At 39.3% G+C, this 24020-nt stretch overlaps 1 pseudogene; it reads right to left on the reverse strand.

The window, feature by feature from the left end:
- Positions 1-1278: 1278 nt before the first annotated feature.
- Positions 1279-20578, reverse strand: LOC101045120 (plastin-1 pseudogene; annotated as a pseudogene).
- Between the last annotated feature and the right edge of the window lie 3442 nt (positions 20579-24020).

Consider the following 24020-nt stretch of genomic DNA (forward strand, 5'->3'; position numbering starts at 1 on the left):
AGGGACAGCGGGAGGCGGGGAGGGATAACATAGGGAGAAATGCCAGATATAGTATGCACCTAAAGTAAAATAAATAAAGACCAAAACCTTAAATGCAATAAAAAAGAAAAAAAAAAAGAGACAAGAGTGGTTCTTCTCTCTTTTTCTGCCACATCAGGACACAGTAAGAAAGTAGCTATCTACAAGCCAGGCAGAGGGCTCTCACCAGAAACTGAGCCCTGCTGGACCTTGATATTGGACTTTCCAGGCTTCAGAGCTGTGATTTCTGTTGTTGAAGCCACCACCCAGTCTATAGTATTTTCTAATGGCAGCTGACACAGACTAATACAAGGCATAAGGGACAGTGACATGCCACTCATTTTCTCTCAAAGGCTTTTGAACTTGCTGTTACCATGGCCTCCGCAGTCCCTCTGTGTTCATTTCTCTTTGCTAAGGGCAAATAACTGATGAGATGAACACATTTCATAACTGAAAAATAAAAGGGATGAGGCCCTTAAAAAAAAGAATGAAAGACTGAATGAATGAACGAAAGAAAAAGTAATTTCTTCTGCCAATGCCTGAAATTATCTCTCTCAAGTTCAAAATTCCACAGGTCTTTGGGAGCTTTGGGCAAAGAAAGGCAAAAAAAAAAAAAAAAAAAAAAAAAAGCAAGCCAGTCTTTTTGCTAAAACATAGCAAGAGTCACCTTTATTCCAGTTTCCAACAAGTTCCTTATCACCATCTGAGACCACCTCAGCCTAAACTTCATTGTCCATATCACTATCAGCATTTTGGTCACAGCCATTTAACAAGTCTCTAGAAAGTTCCAAACTTTCCCTCACCTTTCTGTTTTCTGAGCCCTCCAAACTGTTCCAACCTCTACCTCTTATCCAGTTCCAAAAAAAATGCTTCCATATTTTTAGGTGTCTTTTACAGCAGCGTGCCACTAACCAGTACCAATTTATTGTATTAGTCCATTCTCACGTGTCTATAAGGAACTGCCCAAGAGTGGGTAATTTATAAAGGAAAGAGTTTTAATTGACTCACCATTCCACAGGGCTTGGGAAGCCTCAGGAGACTTACAATCATGGTGGAAGGGGAAGCAAATACATCCTTCTTCACATGATGGTAGGAAGGAAAATTGCAGAGCAAAAGGGGGAAAAGCCCCTTATAAAACAATCAGATCCCATGAGAACTCACTCAGTATTATGAGAATAACATGAGGATAACTGCCCTCATGACCAAATTAGCTCCCACTTGGTCTCTCCTATGACACTTGGGGATTATGGGAACTATAATTCACGATGAAATTTTGGTGGGGACACGGAGCCAAATCATATCAACTAGGTTTTAATTTTCTGAAATAATGAATGTGGTGAGTTTTTCTTATTAATGGCTCTTTCATCAATTATATCTGGTTCAGATAAATTGATCATTTTGCAAAGAAGGATGAGATCTGCAAGTAACTTGAAGATACTGCCGCCATTGAGGTTCGTGGGTATAAGATGCTTTATGTATAAGACTACAGTCAAAGTCATTCTACAGGACTTTGTTTATCCAGTTAACGAAAGCCTCTTTTCTTCCCCTGAATAAGAATGCTGTGTGCCCTCACAGGAAATAAAGTTCCTCCCACACCAGTAATCATTTCCTTCATGTTAATTATTTTGGAGGGTGTTTTGCTGATATCTTTGCAGTTTTAATTCTTGCATCAGTGACAAAACTCTTCAAACTGATTTGGCCATCTTGGTTGTTGTCAACAAATGCTAGAATTTTCTCCACAATCTCATATACAAACAGGTCTTGAAGTTCATTGTCACTGACATATCCACTATTGTCAATATCTACTATACTAAACACTTCTTTTACTTCTTTAAGCTCCTCCCAAGAAATGATAGTAGTAGTACTGTTTCCATCTTTAGACAGGAAAGACCACCTTCAGATCTTTATACCTCTTTATCTTGTAGATTACTAGTTGCTTTCACATTCACTATCTGATTAATCATCCAACCCACAGCTGAAGAGAAGCTCTCCCTTCTCCTGGGGTCAGAAACAGAATCACAGACTTTGACTTCTCATCCATAGTTCCCCTAAGTCTTAATTTTAAGTGATACTGCCAGTTTTCCTCCTTTGTGGTGACATGATGGGTATTTTTAGGAGGAGGCTAAGAAAACACACATTAGCTGCTTACATCTAGGCATCATTTTAAACTGGAGTGCACAATAATGAATAAGCTTAAATAAATCCAGTTGTGTGAAGGTTTTTTCTGTTCTCTGGTAGCCTATCAGTTCTTCTGGGAAAACCTTTTTAAAAAAAAAAAAAAAGTTATCTTTGGGTCTTCAGCATCTGGCATAGTGCTTGATATCAGTCAAAGCAAACACCTGTGTTCAAGATGTAATGAAAATTTGGAAGTGTAAAGAAGTGAACAGTAAGAGAAACACAATTTTTAAAAGGAGATCATAGGAAAAGAATTTTGAGAAAAACTGTATCTTACAATGAAACATATCTGCAAATGAGGACAATTTTGACAATACACTTATTTCTGAATATGGATTAATTACAAGATATAAGTATTCTATAATATATGACTATATGGACGTATGGCATATATAACATATTATATATTTTAGATGAAAAAGTTATTTGTTTGAAATACAATACAGTGAGCACCTGTATAACCTTCATCTAGATAAAGGCCCTTTATAGTTATTTTTCCCCTCTCCAGGATTCAATCAAGGAATTATGCATTTCATTTGGTATTCACATCCTCTTAGCCTTTGATGGAAAAGTAGCACATGCACACACACACACACACACACACACACACACACACACACACACACTTTCTTTTCTGTTCTTTGTGACAGTGGCATTTTTGAAAAATCCAGGTAATTTGTCTTACATCTCAATCTTGATTTCCCTGATAGATAGCAGACAAATCCTCCCATTTAGATACAGGTTATGTGTGTTATGCAAAAATACTACTTAGGTAATTTTGTATGTCTCAGAAGATGTACTGTCACCAGAAGCACATAATGTCAGTTCATTCCAATATTAACAATGCTAAATTTTATCACTCAGTTAAGGTAGTGTCATCAAATCACTCCAATAAAGGTACTGTTTCCTCTTTGTATTTAAATATCCTGTAGAGTGATGTTTTGAGCTTCTTTTAACCCAATGAATTTAGTGTCCATTGATATATCTTCCTTGAATTAATTATTACATATGTGTCACAAAATAATGATTTTCTAATTATATCACACATTCTCCATTTATTAGCTGGCATCTTCTGTAAAGAAGAGTCTCCCCCTCCACATATAGACCTTTATTTTATAACTGTGTTATCACAAATTGTATTTATTTCTTCTACATATTTTAATCCATTACCATTATTATGGTTTTGATGCTCAGGTTATCTCACATTTAGCCAATGAGAACTCCTCCAAACTGGCTCCTGAGTCATTTTGATATACTTGTCTTATTCGCCGAACACACATTTGCTTTCTAACTCAACAATATATAATAGTCTCTCTTTTTACTTTCCCTTCTCCAGACCTGTGAACAGCCTTTACTCTCAGGAATCTGCTGCCTTTTACTGAGGATGGTACTTAGATCCCACAGCCCATTGAGTTATTGTACTGAGTCATGGCCATACTTCTCTAACCCATGTCTACTACCTCTTCCCTATTCCATAGCAACAATCCTTAGTTAGTCTGATGGCAGGCAATCTGACTTCCTTTCAACCACTTCCTCACACTGCAGTCAGAGTGGTTTTTCCAAATGCAAATTTGTTCCTATGATACCGAGTTCTAAGGTATGCATGTGCATGCATGAGTTCATAACACACTTGAAACAATTCAGTGGTTGCCCTTTGGGTTGTAGAATGAACACCAAAATGATTAGAACAACCCAAAAGCATGTAGGGATATGGCTTGTCCATTCCCCACACCTTAGCTGTATTTGACCACTTTTTCTCAGCATTCAGGGCTTTATCAGGATTGGCCTCTTTTCCAAACATATCATGCTTTCTCCCATCGCAGGCTATTACATGTTCTACCGTCTAAAATGGTCTCCTCTCACCTGGTATGTCAGATACCTAACATATTGGTTTAGTGCCTCAGCTCTCACCCCATGCATAGCTGGACTATACTTTCCATATGGGTTTGACTCATTTTGCACTCACAGCTTCTTGCCCCTAATACTCTGTGCCTTTACTTTCTGCCCAGGGCTTCTTGGATTCAGGGCAAGAACAGGAGCACGCTTCACATATAAGCATGTAGTGGGGAGTTAACTCTCCCAAGAGCGCCCATCAGTCATGAGCACAGGGCATGGCAAATGACACAGATCAGGCCCCTTTTTTCTCCTGAGCCATTTTACCAGCACATCACATCACCTCTCACCTCATCCCTTTGTTTCTGCCACACTAGAGCACTCTGTACACCAAAGGTCACACAAATCCTGTGTTCTCCTGTCCATTCTCTCACTTTTACATTGTACATATTAATCAGAGCTCAGCTTTAATGCCATTTGCCTCATTGAAGTCTTCCCTGTTACCTCCAGTGAAAATTAATCACTCATTTCTTAACAGACATGACACAACTTCATTATTTCTATTCAAATATTACTCCATCCAACTTTCTTTTATACCAAGATATCTTGATAGGCTGCTAAATCTCTAAGGTAAGAAACCTGTTATAAGCTGAAACATATACTCCCAAAAATTCACATTGAAGTCCCAACCCCCAGATCTCAGAATGTGACTATTTGGAGACAGATTTTTGCCAAAGTAATTAAGGTGAAATGAGATTTTGAGGATAGGCCCTAAACCCAAATGACTAATGTCTTTATAAGAAGAGCAAATTTAGACACAGATATGTACAGAGGGAAGATAATGTGAAGGCAAGGCAGAAGACAGCCATCTGCAAACCAAGGAGAGAACCCTAGAACAGATCCTTCCCTCACAGCCCTCAGAAGAAACCAATCCTGCCGATACCTTAATCTTAGATTTCTAGCCTTCAGGACCATCAGAAAATAACTTTCTGTTGTTTAAGCTGCCCAGTCTGTTGTACTTTGTTATGGCAGTCCTAGCAATCTACCACACTCCCTGTTTTCCTTCTCAGCTCACTAGCATCCAGCACAGTGAAAACATATGGCAGACTTGCCATACATTTTCTCATGTTAACTGAATTAATCACCCTACTATAATGTATGCCTTTCCAATTAGTATGTAAAAACAGGCTTTAGAGTCAAAAATGAGTTCAAATTCTAACATCTTACTAACTCAGTGACAATGGGAAACAAAGCAAATCTTAAAGATGGGAATACTCACTATCTAACTCATGGGAGTATTTTGATAATTATATGAGGCACCATATGGAGGTATTCAACACAGCACCTAAAAAGGAATCAGTGCACGGTAAGTATTAACTACCATTGCTGCCATAATTATATATGTGTAATAAAAATATGGTGCATCAAAACCACACAACTACATGAAAACTGAACAACCTGCTCCTGGATGACTGCTGGGTAAATAACAAAATAAAGGCAGAAACAAATAACTTCTTTGAAACCAGTAAGAACAAAGACACAACATATCAGAATCTCTGAGACACAGCTAAAGCAGTATTTGAAGGAAAATTTGTAGCACTAAATGCCCACAGGAAAAAGTGGGAAAGATCTAAAATTGACACCCTAACATCACAATTAAAAAGAACTAGAGAAGGAAGAGCAAACAAATTCAAAAGCCAGCAGAAGACAAGAAATAACTAAGATCAGAACAGAACTGAAGGAGACAGAGACACAAAAAAAAAACCCTTGAAAAAATCAATGAATCCAGGAGCTGGTTTTATGAAAAGATCAACAAAAGAGATAGACCACTTGCCAAACAAAGAAAAGAATCAATTAGATACAATTAAAAAATGATAAAGAGGATGTCACCACCAATCCCACAGAAATACAAAATAGCATCAGAGAATACTATAAACACTTCTAGGCACATAAACCAGAATATCTAGAAGAAATGGATAAATTCCTGGATGCTCCCAAGACTGAGCCAGCAATAAGTCAAATCTCTGAGTAGACCAATAACAAATTCTGAAATTGAGGCAGTAATTAATAGCCTACCAACCAAAACAAGCCCAGGACCAGACCGATTCACAGCTGAATTCTATCAGAAGTACAAGGAGGAGCTACTACCATTCCTAACAAGAGAAGAAGAGGGAATCCTCCCTGACTCATTTTATGAAGCTAGCGTCATCCTGATACCAAAACATGGCACAGACACACACACACAGACACAGACACACACACACACACACACACACACACACACACACACACACACACACACACAAAAGGAAATTTCAGGCCAATATCCCTGATGAACACTGAAGAAAAAATTCTGAAAAAAAAAAAATCCTGGCAAACTGAATCCAGCAGCACATCAAAAAGGTTATCCACCATGATTAACTCAGTTTTATCCCTGAGATGCAAGCCTGCTTCAACATACACAAATCAGTCAATGTAATCCATCACATAATCAGAACCAATGACAAAAATCACATGATTATCTCAACTGATGCAGAAAAGGCCTTCAAGAAAATTCAACAATCTTCACGCTAAAAACTCTCAATAAACTAGATACTGATGGAATGTATCTCAAAATAAAAATAGCTATTTATGAAGAGCTATTTATGACAAATGCACAGCCAATATAATACTGAATGGGCAAAAGGTGGAAGCATTCTCTTGAAAACTGGCACAAAACAAGAAAGCCCTCTCTCACTACTCCTATTCAACACAGTGTTGGATATTCTGGCCTCAGCAATCAGGCAAAAGAAAGAAAGAGGATTCAAATAGGAAGACATAAAGTCAAATTATCTCTGCAGATGACAACACTGTACATTTCAAAACCCCGTCATCTCAACCCCAAATCTCCTTAAGCAGAAAAGCAACTTCAGCAAAGTCTCAGGACACAAAAATCAATGTGCAAAAATCACAAGCATTTCTATACACCAATAATAGGCTTAAAGAGAGCCAAATCATGAGTGAACTCCCATTCACAATCACTACAAGAATTAAATACCCAGGAATACAACTTACAAGGGATGTGAAGGACCTCTTCAAGGAGTACTACAAACCACTCCTCAAGGAAATAAGGGAGGACACAAGCAAATGGAAAAACATTTCATGCTCATGGTTAGGAAGAATCAATATCGTGAAAATGGCCATAATGCCCAAAGTAATTTATAGATTCAATGAAGAAAGTCAAGCTACCATTGACTTTCTTCACAGATTTTTAAACAAACTACTTTAAATTTCATATGGAACCAACAAATAGCTCAAATAGTCAAAACAATCCTAAGCAAAAAGAACAAAGCTGGAAGCATCCCACTACGTGACTTCCAACTATTATACTACAAGGCTACAGTAATCAAAACAGCATGGTACTGGTACCAAAACAGCTATCTAAATCAATGAAACAGAACAGGGATTAGAAATAATGCCAAACATCTACAACCATTTGATCTATGACAAACAAGACAAAAACAAGCAATGGGGAAAGAAGTTCCTAATTAATAAATGGTGTTGGGAAAACTGGCTCACCATATGCAGAAAATTGAAACTGGACCCCTTCCTGATACCTTATACAAAAATTCACTCAAGATGGATTAAAGACTTAATTGTAAGACCTAAAACCATAAAGACTCTATAAGAAAACCTAGGCAATACCATTCAGGACACAGGCATGGGCAAAGACTTCATGACTATAACACCAAAAGCAATGGCAACAAAAGCCAAAATTGACAAATGGGATCTAATTTAACGAGCTTTTGCACAGCAAAAAAAAAACTATCATCAGAGTGAACAGGCAACCTATACAATGGGAGAAAATTTTTGCAATCTATCCATCTAAGAAAGGGCTAAAGTCCAGAATCTACAAATAACTTAAACAAATTTACAAGAAAAGAAACAACGCCTTCAAAAACTGGACAAAGGAGATGAGCAGACATTTTTCAAAAGAAGATATTTATGCAGCCAACAAACATATGAACAAAAGCTCATCATCACTGATCATTAGACAAATGCAAGTCAAAACCACAATGAGATACCATCTCATGCGAGTTAGAATGACAATCATTAAAAAGTCAGTAAACAACAGATGACAGAGAAGATGTAAAGAAATAGGAATGCTTTTATACTGTTGGTGGGAATGTAAATTAATTCAGCCATTGTGGAAGACAGTGTGGCAATTCCTCAAGGATCTAGAACCAGAAATACCATTTGACCCAGCAATCCCATTACTGGCTATGTACCCAAAGGAATGGAAGTCATACTATATTATAAAGACACATGCACACATATGTTTATGGCAGCACTGTTCACAATAGCAAAGACTTGGAACCAACCCAAATGCCCACCAAAGACAGACTGGATAAAGAAAATGTTATAGATATACCATGGATCCTGTGCACCTATAAAAAAAAAGGATGAGTTCATGTCCTTTGCAGGGACATGGATGAAGCTGGAAACCATCATTCTCAGCAAACTAACACAGAAATAGAAAACCAAACACCACATCTTCTCACTCATAAGTGGTTGTTGAATAATAAAAATACATGGGCACAGGGAGGGGAGCCTCACACGTTGGGGCCTGTCAGATAGTGGGAGGCTAGAGGAGAGACAGCATTAGGAGAAATAACTAATGTAGATGATGGGTTGATAGGTGCAAGAAACCAGCATGATATGTGTATACCTATGTAACAAACCTCCATGTTCTGCACATGTATCCCACAACTTAAAGTATAATAAAAAGTGTGTATGTATACATATATATACGTACGTGTGTGGGGGTGGGGGGTATGTCAGGGTGGAGAAATACATAGAAGTATATTTTGGTGATCCAGTCTATGATAATTTACCATGTATTGCACATTTTCTTCATCTTAGTTAAAAATGAACTAAAAAGCACAGTAAGTTCTTCAAAAGAAGAATGTAATTGTTCACTGTGTGCTAAAATGCTTTGTGGAAATACTCCTTCCTTTTGGCTCTTACAATGAAGATTCATTACCAAAAGACATGTCTACAGGCTGACATAAGCCCAAATCCCCAGGTAATCTCCCAAAATGACAGGCTATTATGTTTTAGCTTCTGAAAAATTTCATCCATGAATAGTGCCCCTGAAAGACAAACTAGCCTAAATGACTGTGGGAATTCAGTAAGGGTGGCAGCAAAAGTATTAAGGGGAAAAAAATTAGAGAAAGTTATAGAATACAGTCTCAAGCTCTTTTGGAAGGCCTAAGGGTTTTTCCTACCGTTCTTGGCTTAAAGCAGCCAGAGTCCCTTTGCAGGAGCCAGAGCGATTAGGGTACAAATACAAAGGAATGTGAGATTACCTAGCTAGCTTATTTACTCATGTGGTTTTAAAACTAACATTTCAGCCAGATGATCCTCTCGGCGTGAGGTTGACCAGGGAGACTACCCTCTGATGGTATTTGTTTTGGGCATCAAAACCTGTCCTTTAATTTTCAGCCTCTGGTGGTGTTAATTCAAGCCTTTGTCAATTAATCTCTACTAAATAAATGCTAGTCTCACTGGCTGGTAGGGGCCAGCAGTCACAACTGTTTACAGCCATCTCCAGGGAGTCTGTAAGCCACCCAGTCACTCAGTCAAACTGACAAACATAGTATCTGTGTGTCAGTGTACTTTATTCATCCGTCACTGAGTCAGGGTCTGCAAGACAGACCCCAGAGGAAGTGACCCTGACAGATGACATTCTTAATGAGACAGGGCTGAATGAGGAAAAAGTAAATCTAAGCACCTGAACAATATTGTTACTGGTTACTCCCTGCTAGAAAATTGTATTCTCACACCTGGGTCACTTTAGAGCTTGAGTGCAAAATTTTACAGAGAATAAAAGCAGTGAAATATGTGGATTAGGGTAGGAAAATTCAATCTAGAAGATGGTATTATGAGATGTTATTTTAATTAAAAACACACAGCAAATTAGGGCCCCGGGTCTCTAAGATATAAGAAAAATGTTGACTATTTCAGGTCACAGGTAAAATAACCAAACCTTACTTTGCTTACTTTAAGCAAAGAAACAACGGAGAGAAGCAGAGGGATGAGGAAGGGCCAACTGTAATTTGAGGTAATCAGTGTGACACTCACTGGCTTCAGCTGTCTCCTGAGACAGGCTGGGACTGACATTCCAAATTTAAGGAGCACAGTATGATTCCGCCATCTTGGTTTCAGAGAGCAGACATTGCCAACTAGTTATCTCTTTTCCTTTATCCTCTAAGGATGGAGTGTGATGTTTCTGTGTTCCTATGGCCAAGTTTTCTTATAACTAGTCATGAAAATACTCTAAATTCCCTGAGAGTCATATTAAGTGGCATTCTGCTCTCATAACATCCCTAGAGGGCCTGCTCCACCTGAAATACTGCAAACGAAACCTATCCTGACTCCTGGAAACAAGACATCTCCCCATCTCCAGTCACTCTTCCAGTGTCAGCAGCCCACAGGTACCAAATCTGCAGAGGATCTCAAAACAAGGACATACCTGAATGCCTAAATCCTCTACCCCACCCAGAAGATGAAGCCCCAACACCTGTGAGCATGCCATATCCAAAAATACTTTACTCTCAGGATTGCTAGATCCTATCCCCAAATGAACCCCCCCACCCCCACCGCCATGATTACTACCTTCAACTAATATAACTCCCTCACCCATCACTGTAATCCATGAGCCATTTTCCCCTAGATGAAGTGTCATTACCTCTTCCTCCGTATTCCCAATCATGTTACCCCTCTGAAATTTAGGAGATTAGAAAAAAAGATGAGAGACATGCTCAGGGACCTTTCTATGGGTGAGTTTACTGCTTTCTACTCATTGCATTCAGAAAATAGTACTCTGTGATTAAAAATATGAAATATGGCTTATGTTTTAAAAATAAACAGTTTTATATTTGCATTAATGCTCCCCGATAAAGATGTGTGTGCATTTTCTTTTAATAATTCCATGTCCTATGACTGATTTCTGAGAAAATGTTGTATTACAAATACCAGTAGATCGCAGGCCTGCTGATGATATCAGAGTATAAACCAGTCAAACGCCTTCCTGTTAAACTTTAGGCAACTGCAATACCCACCACTGAGGATGATGAAAGAAAAGCATTTTTCTAGAGAAGCAATAACCATTTACGGGAATGTTTGAATTGCTGTTCAGTAAACACAGACACTTGAAAAGAGTGAACCATAAACTGAAAAGCCTGAGTATGAGGGAGTGGGTGGCAGGACAGCAAGCAGCACAAGGTTTTCATGACCTAAGAGTAGACAGTTTGTACAGATTGTGTCTATTACCATAAATATTTCTACAATCCATTGAGGCAATGGTCTTTTTTTCTGAAAATCAACACTGATGTGTAGCTATTTAATGCCTCCATTTGTAATGGCTAATTATGCATGTAACTGATGGTATTTCCTTTGACCATCATTTAAAAATCATTTACTAAATTAAAAATTAAATTCATCAGTTACGGCAGATACCTTTGCTCTTCTGCTTTTTGTTCCCACAACCCATCTCTGATCCCAGCTACAGTAGGAGTGGACTGATATATGCAAAATGCCAAGATCCCATCTTAAGCATGTGCATTTTTGTCTCTGCTTCTCTACATGAAGGCCTTTCCAAGGCCAAGGAACTTGCTCAGTCCTGCAAAGGCACAGTTTAGGAGCATAGGGGAGTTAAAGGCACAGAGACACACTCCGTCAGCAGGATTAGGAACTAGCAGATAAATGCCCCAACCTCCAGTCCTTCAAACAGTCCTAATACGCATTCTGTGTGCTTCTCAGAGAGTCTTGCAAATCTGCACCACCAGAGCTGCAACTCTAATGACCCATCCTAATATTGGCTCCTTCTCTTTCCCTAGCTCATTCTAAACTTTTTCACTACTGGTTCCTGGGTTCCCCTCCTAATGAAAGTACCTGCTCCCAGCTTCCCAACTTCTAATCCTAGGCTCTGCTTTCAGCGAAGCTCAAACAAAGACATGAAATATCTTAAAATCTAGAGATATTTAGACAGCAGAAAACTGAAATTAAAAAAAGAATACAGAAGCAGAAATATGGTCATGAAGGCAGTAAAAGAGACTTGGAAAAAAAGTATCTATTTAGTGCTTACTAAGTGCCCCACGTGTTCCAACTACTAGAGACACTGCTCCAAGAATTGACTAATAAAAAGATTCATTTACTGAGTTAATTTTTTAAAGCACTTAGGACTGTGCCTTAAGTGCTACATATCTAATAAATAAGAGAAAATAAACATATTAAATCCTAGGTGTCTACTGGATATATCCCAAAGTTTAAACCCTCTCTCAGCTTTTCAACAAATTCTTTTTTTTAATTAAACTTTTTATTTTTAGGTAATTATAGATTCAATGAGCAGGTTGATTAATGGGTACAAACACACAGTTATCTATGATTAAGTTCTAGAGTCTGATAACAGAGTAGGGTAACTATAGTTAACAATTTATGGTACATTGCAAAATAGCTGAAAATGTTCCCAACACAAAGAAATGATGTCTTTGAGGTGATGGATATCATGTATGCATGTATCAAAATATCACCTGTACCCTATACATATGTATAATTATGTATTAATTATATGCATGTATGGAAATATCACCTGTACCCTATACATATGTATATTTATGTATCAATAAATAAAAGAAATAATAACAGACAGTTCCCATGTACCCTTTACCTAATATGTTTACATCACCAAAGTAGCTTAATTTTAATTCTACTGCTAATCAAGATCACTCAAATCAAATTCCCTGCCACATTCTTTTTTGGAGGGTGGGGGCTGAAATTTATAATCCAATGCTTTTTTTAACAGAGGCAAAATTCACATAACATAAAATTAACCATTTAATGCTCATCAGTGATAGATGGGATGAAGAAAATGTGGTACCTATACACCATGAAATATTGTACTGTCACGGAAAGGAACAAGATCATGTCTTTGCAGGGACATGGATGGAGTTGGAAGCTGTTATTCTCAGCAAATTAAAGCAGGAACAGAAAATCCAACACCACATATTCTCACTTATAAGTGGGAGCTGAACAATGAGAACACATGGACACGTGGTGGGGAACTACACATAATGGAGTCTGTTGAGAGGGAGCCGGGAGAGGGAGGGAGAGCATCAGGAGGAATACCTAATGGATTCTGGTCTTAATACCTAGGTGATGGGTTGCTCTCTGCAGCAAACCACCACAGCACAGTTTTACCTATGTAACCATCTTGCACATGTAGCTTAGAACTTAAAAAGTTGAAGAAAAAAATGTTAGCCACTTAAAAGTACAGTTTCTGGTAGTTTCATCTGTGAAGAGCTCATACATTCTTGTTTCTTTGCATACTTCAAAATTATTTGCTGAAAACTGGACATATTTAATATGGTAACTCTGAAAGTCAGATTCTTCCCTCTTGTTATTGTTTATTATTCTGTTTCAGCTTGCCGTAAATTGTAGTGGTTTACTTTTCTAAACTATTTTTTGTAAAGTCTGCATTTTCTTAGTGTATCCTCTGAGTTCTTTGTTCCTTTAGCTTGTGGTTGGCTAGTGTTGACAGACATTGCCTTCAATGCCTGGAGACCAGAAAAGAAAAAAACAAACTTTTCCAATCTTTGCAGATTGGCTTGGGATTCAGGAACTCTTTTTTTTTTTTTAATTATACTTAAGCTCTAGGGTACATGTGCAGATATTGCAGGATTGTCACGTAGGTATACACATGCCATGGTTGTTTGCTGCCTCCATCCCCCCAACACCTACATTATGTATTTCTCCTAATGTTACCCCTTCCCAGTGGTCAGTGGGCCTGGAGGACAGTGGCCTTCTCACAGCTCCACTAGGCAGTACACCAGTGGGGACTCTGTGAGGGGGCTTTAATCCCACATTTCCCTTCTGCACTGCCATAGTAGAGGTTTGTCACAAGGGCCCTCTGTAGCAAACTTCTGCCTTCTAATCCAGACGTTTCCATACATCCTCTGAAATCCAGGTGGAGGTTTCTAAACCTCAATTCTTGACTTCTGTACACCTGCAGACTCAACATCACATGGAAGCTGCCAAGGCTTGGGGTTTGCACTCTCTGAAGCCATTGCCTGAGCTATACCTTGGCCTCTTTCAGCTATGGCTAGAGTGGCTGGGATGTTGGACGCCAAATCCCTAGGCTGCACATCGTAGGAGACCCTAGGCCTGGCCCACAAAACCATTTTTTCCTCATAGACCTCCAAGCCCATGATAGGAGGGGCTGCCACAAAGGTCTCTGACATGCCCTGGAGACGTTTTCCCCATTTCTTCGGATTTAACATTCAGCTCCACATTAGTTATGCAAATTTCTGCAGGAGGCTTGAATTTCTCCTCAGAATATGGGATTTTTCTTCTATTACATTGTCAGGTTGCAAATTTTATGAACTTTTATGCTATGTTTCTCTTTTAAAACTAAATGTCTTTAACATCACCCAGGTCACCTCTTGAATGCTTTGTTGCTTAGAAATTGCTTCTGCCAGATAATGTAAATCACCTTCCTCAAGTTCAAAGTTTCACAAATCTCTAGGGCAGGTGCAAAATACCACCAGTCTCTGCTAAAACATACCAAGAGCCACCTTTGCTCCAGTTCCTAAGAAGTTCCTCATCTCAAGGGCCGGGCGCGGTGGCTCAAGCCTGTAATCCCAGCACTTTGGGAGGCCGAGGCAGGTGGATCTCAAGGTTGAGAGATCGAGACCATCCTGGTCAACATGGTGAAACCCAGTCTCTACTAAAAATACAAAAATTAGCTGGGTATGGTGGCACGTGCCTGTAATCCCAGCTACTCAGGAGGCTGAGGCAGGAGAATTGCCTGAACCCAGGAGGTGGAGGTTGCGGTGAGCCAAGATCGTGCCATTGCACTCCAGCCTGGGTAACAAGAGCGAAACGCCATCTCAAAAAAAAAAAAAAAAAGAAGTTCCTCATCTCAATCTGAGACCACGTCAGCCTGACTGAATTTCATTGTCTATATCATTACCAGCTTTTTGGTCAAAGCCAGTCAACAAGTCTCTACGAAGTTACAAACTTTCCCACATTTTTCTGTCATCTTCTGAGGACTTCAAACCATTTCAACCTCTGCCTGTTACCTATTTCCAAAGTTGCTTCCACATTTTCAGATATCTGTTCAACAGCACCCCACTCTACTGGTACCAATTTAATGTATTAGTCTGTTTTCATGCTGCTAACAAAGACATATTGGAGACTGGATAATTTATAAAGGATCAAGGTTTAATGGACTCACAGTTCCACATGGCTGGGGAGGCCTCGCAGTCATTACGGAAGGCGAGGAAGAGCAAAGTCACATCTTACATGGATGGCAGCAGGCAATAGAAAAGAACTTGTGAAGGGAAACTCCCCTTTATAAAACCATCAGATCTTGTGAGACATATTCACTGTAACAAGAACAGCATGGGAAAGACCTATCCCCATGATTCAATTACCCCTCACCAATCCCTCCCATGATATGTGGGAATTATAGGAGCTACAATTCAAGATGAATTTGGGTGGGGACACAGCCAAACCATATCAACTATTACCCAGAATTTACAAGGACCTCAAATCAACAAGAAAAAAACAATCATGTCAAAAGTGGGCAAGTTACAAAAATAGACATTTCTCAAAAGGTATACAAATGGCCAAGAATCATATGGAAAAAATACTCAACATCACTAATTATCAAGGAAATGCAGATAAAAACCATAATGAGATACCTTACTCCTGCAAGAATGGTGATTATTAAAGTCAAATCAATAGATGTCACTCTCTCAGGGTAAAGAAGTGGCTATGCAAAGGGCATTCCTTGAAAGATTCATAAGGCAAATGAACAACTGCTACTTAGGGCAAAAAATTAGTTGAGACAACATCCTGTGATGAAAAGACAGAGGGAGAGTTTCTTCGGTAAAGTAGGGAATTGAAGAGTACCTACCTATACTGGGAAATTTAGAATGCCACAGGTATGCCCAGGGCAGGATGCATGTCAGAAAAGACAAGAGAAGACCCATAGTTTTCACCTTTGGCTGATCTTCAGGCTCAGTACAAGCACAAAGTTCAGGTTAACACAGAGTTGTAAATAGCTAAGTGTTGAAAGAGCTCCTTGACTTTCACCAAGATGGCCAAATAGGAACAGCTCCGGAGTGCAGTTCCCAGCAAGAGTGACACAGAAGACAAGTGATCTCCAGGTTTCCAAGCAAGGTACCAGGTTCACCTTAATGGGACTGGTTGGACAGTGGGTGTAGTCCATGGAAGGTAAACTGAGGCAAGGTGGAGTGCTGCCTCACCCAGGAAGTGCAACAGGCCAGAGAGTCCTCCCTCCTACCCAATGGAGGCCACTGGGGACCTTTTTGGCCACTCAGGAGCTCTGGTTGGGATGCTATGCTTCCCCCATGGTCTTTACAGCCCACAGACCAGGAGATGCCCACCTGCCAACAGGTGCTGAAGGTTTCCAGTGCAAATCTGGGTGGCCAATTTAGCTGGTGCTGTGGGTTCCCAGCCCAACTCTCAGCAGCCATTTTGACTGGTGCTTGGAGTGCCTATGAGACAGAGCTGCACATACACTCAGAGAAAGGGGGCTGAAGGTGGGGAGCCAGGTGATCTGGCTTAGGGGGTCCCACTCCCACAGAGACCAGCAAGCGAATCCCACCAGCTAGGGATTTCACAGCCAGTACAGCAGTCTGAACTCGACCCAGGACAGTCCAGCTCAGTGGGAGGAAAGGTGTCCACCACTCCACCATTACTGAGGCAGCTCTAACTTTACCTGTGTAAACAAAAGCACAAAGAAGTTTACACTGCAGCTAGGGGGCGGCAGCTCAGCAACATCTCTGCAGGCAGGCTCTGACTAGACTCCCTCCTTGCTGGGCAGGGCATCTCTGAAAAATGGCAGCAGCCTTCTCTGAGCTAAAGGAACATGTGCTAACCAAATGCGAAGAAACTAAGAACTTTGAAAAAAGTTAGACGAAATGCTAACTAGAATAACCAGCTTAGAGAAGAACATAAACAACTTGATGGAGCTGAAACACAGCACAAGAATGTCGTTGTCTGTTTACTATGATAATTGTTTCTTTTGCTGTGCAGAAGATTTTCAATTTAATTAGTTCCTCTGTATTTATTTTTTGTTTTGATGCATTTTGCTTTGGGGGTTTTAAACATGAATTCTTTGCCTAGGCCAAAGTCCAAAGTTATCTTCTGAATTTTTACAGTTTCCAGCCTTAGATTTAAGTCTTTGACCCTTCTTGAGTTGATTTTTATATAATATAAGAGATAGGGATCAGTTTTGTTCTGCACGTGGCTAGTTTTCCCAGCACCATTTATTAATAGGTACCCTTTACCCAATTTATGTTTCTGTATGCTCTGTCAAAGAACAGTTGGCTGTATGTATTTCACTTTATTTCTGGGTTCTCTATTCTATTACATTGGTCTATGTGCCTACTTTTATACCAGTACCATGCTGTTTTGGTAACTATAGCCTTGTAGTATAATTTGAAATCTGGTAATGTGATGCCTCCAGGTTTGTTCTTTTTACTAAGGATTGCTTTGGCTGTTCAGGCTCTTTTTGATTACACATAATTTTTAGAATCGTTTTTTCTAATTGTGTGAAAAATGATGTTGGTATTTTGATTGGAATTGCACTGAATATGTAGATTGCTTTGGAAGGTATGGTCATTTTCACAATATTTATTCTTCTAATCCATGGGCATAGGATGTGTTCCCATTTGGTTGTATCTTCTATGATTTCTTTCACCAGTGTTTTATAGTTCTCCTTATAGAGATTGTTAACCTTCTTGGTTAGGTATGTTCCTAGGTTTTTGTTGTTGTTGTTGTTGTTGTTGTTGTTTTGGCAGTTGTTGTAAAAGGGACTGAGTTTTTTATTTGATTCTCACCTTGGTATATGTTGGTATATAGCAGTACTACTGATTTGTGTAAACTGATTTTGTAACCTGAGACTACTGAATTGGTTTTTCAAATCTAGGAGTTTTTGGAGGCATCTTTAGGGTTTTCTAGGTATATGATCATATCATCAGCAAACAGCAACAGTTCAATTTCCTCTTTTTTAATTTGGACACCTTTTATTTATTCTTCTTGCCTGATTGCTCTGGAGAGGACTTCCAGTACTCTGTCGAATAGAAGGGGTGAAAGTGGTGATCCTTGTCTTGTTCCAGGTCTCAGGAGGAACGCTTTCAACTTTTCCCAATTCAGCATGATGTTGGCTGTGGGTTTCTCATACGTGGCTTTTGTTATTTTGAGGTAAGCCCTTTCTGTTTCTAGTTTGTTGAGGGTTTTTATAATAAAGGGATGATGAATTTTATTAAATGCTTTTTCTGCATCTATGGAGATGATCATATGGTTTTTGTTTTTAATTCTGTTTATGTGATATATCACATTTATTGACTTGCACATGTTAAACCATCCCTGCATCTCTAGGATGAAACCCACTTGATCATGGTTTATTATCTTTGTGATACACTGTTGGATTAGGTTAGCTAGTATTTTCTTGAGGATTTCTGCTTCTATTCTCTTCAGGAATATTGGTCTGTACTTTTCTTTGTTGCATCTTTTCCTGGTTTGGGTATTATGGTGATAGTGACTTCGCAAAATAATTTACAAAGAATTCCCTCTTTTTCAGTCTTCTAGAATAGTCTCAGTAGGACTAATACTAATTCTGGTAGAATTTAGCTGTGAATCCATCAGACTCTGGACTTTTTGTTATTGTTGGTATTTTTTAAATTAGTGATTCAATCTTGCTGCTTGTTACTGGTCTGTTCAGGGTTTCTATTTCTTCTTGATTTAATCTAAGAGGGTTGTATGTTTCCAGGAATTTATCAATTTCCTCCAGGTTTTCTAGTTTGTGTATAATATATACAGGTGTTCATAGTAGTCTTGAATGACCTTTTGTACTTCTGTGGCTGTCGGTTATAATGTCTCCAGTTTCATTTTTAAGTGAGCTTATTTGTATCTTCTCTCTTCTTTTCTTGATTAATCTAGCTAATGGCCTGTCAGTTTTGTTTATCTTTTTAAATAACCACTTTTTTGTTTCATTAATCTTTATATTACTTTTTGTTTGATTATATTAATTTTATTTAGTTCTGCTCTAATCTTTGTTGTCTATTTCCTTCTTCTACTTTTGGGTTTAGTTTGTTCTTGTTTCCCTAGTTGCTTGAGGGGTAATACTAACTTGTCCATCTGTCATCTTTCATACTTTTTATTAACTTTTAAGTTCAGGGGTACAAGTGCAGGTTTGTCACGTTAGCAAACTTGTATCATGGGGGTTCGTTGTACAGTTTATCACCCAGGTATTAAGCTTAGTACCAATTAGTTGTTTTTCTTGATCCTCTCCCTTCTCCCCCACTCCATTCTCCAAAAGTTCCCAGTGGGTGTTGTTTGCTCCAATGTGTCCATGTATTCTCACCATTTAGCTCCCACTTAAAAGTGAAAGCATGAGGTATTTAGTTTTATGTTCCTGTGTTACTTTGCTAAGGATAATGGCCTTCATCTCCATCCACATACCTGCAAAGGACATCTCTTTGCTTTTTTGGCTGAATAGTACTCCATGGTGTATTTGTACTACATTTTCTTTATTCAGTCTACCATTGATGGGTATTTGAATTGATTCCTTGTCTTTGCTATTGTAAATAATGCTGCAGTCAACAGACACATGCATGTGTGTTTATAATAGAATGATTTATATTCCTTTGGGTATATACATAGTAATGGAATTGCTGGGTTGAACAGTATTTCCAGTTCTAGTTCCTTGAAGAACTGCCACACTCTTCCACAATGATTGAACTAATTTGCATTCCCATCAACAATGTAAAAGCATTCCTATTTCTCCACAGCGTCACCAGCACCTGTTGCTTCTTGACTTTTTAATAATCACCATTCTGACTGGCATGAGATGGTGTTGTGGTTTCAATTTGCATTTCTGTAATGATCAGTGATGCTGAGCATTTTTTTCATGTGATTGTTGGCTGCATACATGTTTTCTTTTGAAAAATGTACGTTCTTGTCCTTTGCCTACTTTTTAATGTTTTTTTTTCCTAAGTTTGTTTAAGTCCCTTATAGTTGCTGGACACTAGATCTTCATTGGATGCATAGTTTGCCAAAATTCTCTCCCATGCTGTAGATTGTCTTTTTACTTCTACTGCTAGTTTCTTTTGCTGTGCAGAGCTCTTTAATTAGATTCCATCTGCCAATTTTTGCTTTTTTGGCAATTGTGTTTGGTGTCTCCACCACTAAATCTTTGCCTGTTCCCAGGTCCTGAATAGTATTGCCTGGGTTGTCTTCCAGAGTTTTTATAGCTTTGGGTTTTACATTTAAGTCTTTAATATATCTTGTTAATTTTCGTATATGGTGTAAAGAATGGGGTCCAGGACCTGGCAAGATGGCCAAATAGGAACAGCTCCAGTCTGCAGCTCCCAGCAAGTTCAATTTCTGTGTTTCCAATTGAGATACCTGGTTCATCTCGTTGGGACTGGTTAGACAGTGGGTGCAGCCCACAGAGGGCAGCCAAAGCAAGGTGGGTCATTGCCGCACCTGGGAAGTGCAAGGGGTCAGGGAACTCCCTCCCCTAGCCAAGAGAAGCCATGAGGGAGTGTGCTGTGAGGCATGGTGCACTCTGGCCAACATACTACACTTTTCCCATGACATTTGCAACCCACAGACCAGCAGATTCCCTAGCGTGCCTATGCCACCAGGGTCCTGGGTTTCAAGCAGAAACCTGGGTGGCTATTCAGGCAGACACCGAGCTAAGAGCAGGAGGGTTTTTTGGCTTCGTTTTGTCGTTGTTGTTGTTTAATTTTTCATACCATAGTGGCACCTGGAACACTAGCAAGACAGAACTATTCACTCCTCTGGAAAGGGGACTGAAGCCAGGGAGCCAAATGGTCTATCTCAGAGAATCACACCCCCACAAAGCCCAACAAGCTAAGATCCACTGGCTTAAAATTCTCACTGTCAGCACAACAATCGGAAATTGACCCAGGATGCTCAGCTTTGGTAGGCAGAGGGGCATTCACCATTACTGAGGCTTGAGTAGGCAGTTTTCCCCTCACAGTGTAAACAAACCCCCAGGGAAGTCTGAACTGGGTGGAGACCTCTGCAGCTCAGCAAAGCCACAGTAGCCAAACTGCCTCTCAATTCCTCTTCTCTAGGCAGGGCATCTCTTCAAAAACGCCAGCAGCCCCAGTCAGGTTCTTATAGATAAAACTCCCATCTTCCTAGGACGCAGCACCTCAGGGAAGGGTTAGCTGTGGGTGCAGCCTCAGCAGAATTAAACGTCCCTACCTGCCAGCTCTGTGTAGTGCATCTCACAGCACGGTATCCAAGCTCTTCTAAGGGTCAGACTGCCTCCTCAACTGGGTCCTGTCCCCCGAGTCTCCTGATTGTGAGACACCTACCAGCAGGAGCTGATGGACACCTTATATATGAGAGCTCCAGATGGTATCTGGCTGTGCCCCTCTGGGACTAAGCTTCCAGAAGAAAGTACAAGCAGTAATCTTTGCTGTTCTTCAGCCTCTGTTGGTAATACCTAGGCAAACAGGGTCTGGAGTGGACCTCCAGCAAACTCCAGCAGACCTGCAGCAGATGGCCCTGACTGTTAGGAGAACTAACAAAAAGAAAGGAATAGCATCAACATCAACAAAAAGGACATCCACCCAGAAACCTCATCTGAAGGTCACCGACATCAAAGGCCAAAGGTAGATAAATCAACAAAGATGGAGAGAAACCAGCACAAAAAGGCTTAAAATTGCAAAAACCAGAATGCCTCTTCTCCTCCAAAGGATCACAACTCCTTGCCAGCAGGGGAAAAAAACTGAGCAGAGAATGAGTTTGACAAATTGACAGAAGTAGGCTTCATAAGGTGAGTAACAACAAACTCCTCCAAGTTAAAGGAGCATGTTCTAACCCAAAACAAGGAAGTTAAAAACCTTTAAAAAAGAGGAATTGCCAACTAGAATAAATAGTCTAGAGAAAAACATATATTGCCTGATGGAGCTGAAAAACACAGCACAAAAACTTTGTGAAGCATATATATCAATAGCCAAATGATCAAGTGAAGAAAAGGGTATCAGAAATTGAAGATCAACTTAATAAAGTGTGAAGACCAGATTAGAGAAAAAAGAATGAAAAGAAATGAACAATGCCTCTAAGAAATATGGTACTATGTGAAAAGATCACACCTATGTTTGATTAGTGTACCTGAAAATGATGGGGAGAATGGAATCAAGTCCAAAAACACTCTTCAGGCTATTATGCAGAACGTCCCCAAACTAGCAAGGCAGGCCAACATTCAAATTCAGAAAATACAGAGAAAACCACAAAGATACTCCTCAAAAAGAGCAACCCCAAGACATTTAATCATGAGATTCGCCAAAACTGAAATGAAAGAGAAAATATTAAGGGAAGCCAGAGAGAAAGGTCAGGTTACCCACAAAGGGAAGCCCATCAGACTAACAGTGGATCTCTCAGCAGAAATCCTACAAGCCAGAAGAGAGTGAGGCCCAATATTTAACATTCTTAAAGTATATTTTAACCCAGAATTTCATATCCAGCCAGTCTAAACTTCATAAGCAAAGAAAAAACAAAATTCTTTAAAGACAAGCAAATGCTGAGAGATTCTGTCACCACCAGGCCTGCCTTACAAGAGCTCCTGAAGGAATCACTAAACATGGAAACGAACAACCAGTACCAGCCACTGCAAAAACACACCAAATGGTAAAGCCCATCGATATTGTTAAAAAACTGCATCAACTAACAAGGAAAATAACCAACTAGCATCATAATGACAGGATCAAATTCACACATAACAATATTAACCTTAACTGTAAACAGACTAAATGCCACAATTAAAAGACACAGACTGGCAAATTGGATAGTCAAGACTCATTGATGTGCTGTATTCAGTAGAACCATCTCATGTGCAAAGACATCCACAGTCTCAAAATAAAGGGATGCAGGAACATTTTCCAGGCAAATGGAAAGCAATATAATGCAAGGGTTGCAATCCTACTCTCTGATAAAGCAGACATTAAACCAACAAAAATAAAAAAAGACAAAGGGCATTTCATAATGATAAAGGGATCAATGCAACAAGAACAGCTAACTATCCTAAATATATATGCACCCAATACAGGACCACCCAGATTTATAAAGCAAGTTCTTAGAGACCTACCAAGAGACTTAGACTCCCATACAAAAATAGTGGGAGACTTTTACACCTCACTGTCAGTATTAGACAGATCAATGATACAGAAAATTAACAAGGTTATTCAGGACCTCAACTCAACTCTAGACCAAGCAAACCTAATAGACATCTACAGAACTCTCCACACCTAGTCAACAGAATATATATTCTTCTCTGCACAACATTGCACTTATTCTAAAATTGACCACATAATTGAAATTAAAACACTCCTCAGCAAATCCAAAAAAAGGGGCCAGGGGAGAATTACAACAAAAGTCTCTTAGACCACAGTGCAATCAAATTAGAACTCAGGATTAAGAAACTCACTCAAAACTGTACAAATACATTGAAACTGGAGAACTGGCTACTGAATTAATGATGGTTAAGTAACAAAATGAAGGCAGAAATACATAAGCTCTTTGAAACCAATGAGAACAAATACACAACATGCCAGAATCTCTGGGACACAGCTAAAGCAGTGTTTAGAGGAAAGTTTATAGCATTAAATACCCACAAAATAAAAAAGCAGGTGAGATCTGAAATCAATACACTAACATCACAATTAAAAGAACTAGAAAAGCAAGAGCAAACAAATCCAAAAGCTAGCAGAAGACAAGCAATAACTAATATCATAACAGAAATGAAAGAGAGATGTGAAAACCGTTTTAAAAATTAATAAACCCAGGAGTTTGTTTTTTGAAAAGATCAACAAAATAGACTGCTAGCCAGACAAAGAAGAAAAGAGAGAAGAATCAAATAGATGCGATAAAAAAAAATGGTAAAG

This window comes from Saimiri boliviensis, chromosome 6 (assembly GCF_048565385.1).
Source record: "Saimiri boliviensis isolate mSaiBol1 chromosome 6, mSaiBol1.pri, whole genome shotgun sequence".
Classification (NCBI taxonomy): Eukaryota; Metazoa; Chordata; class Mammalia; order Primates; family Cebidae; genus Saimiri; species Saimiri boliviensis.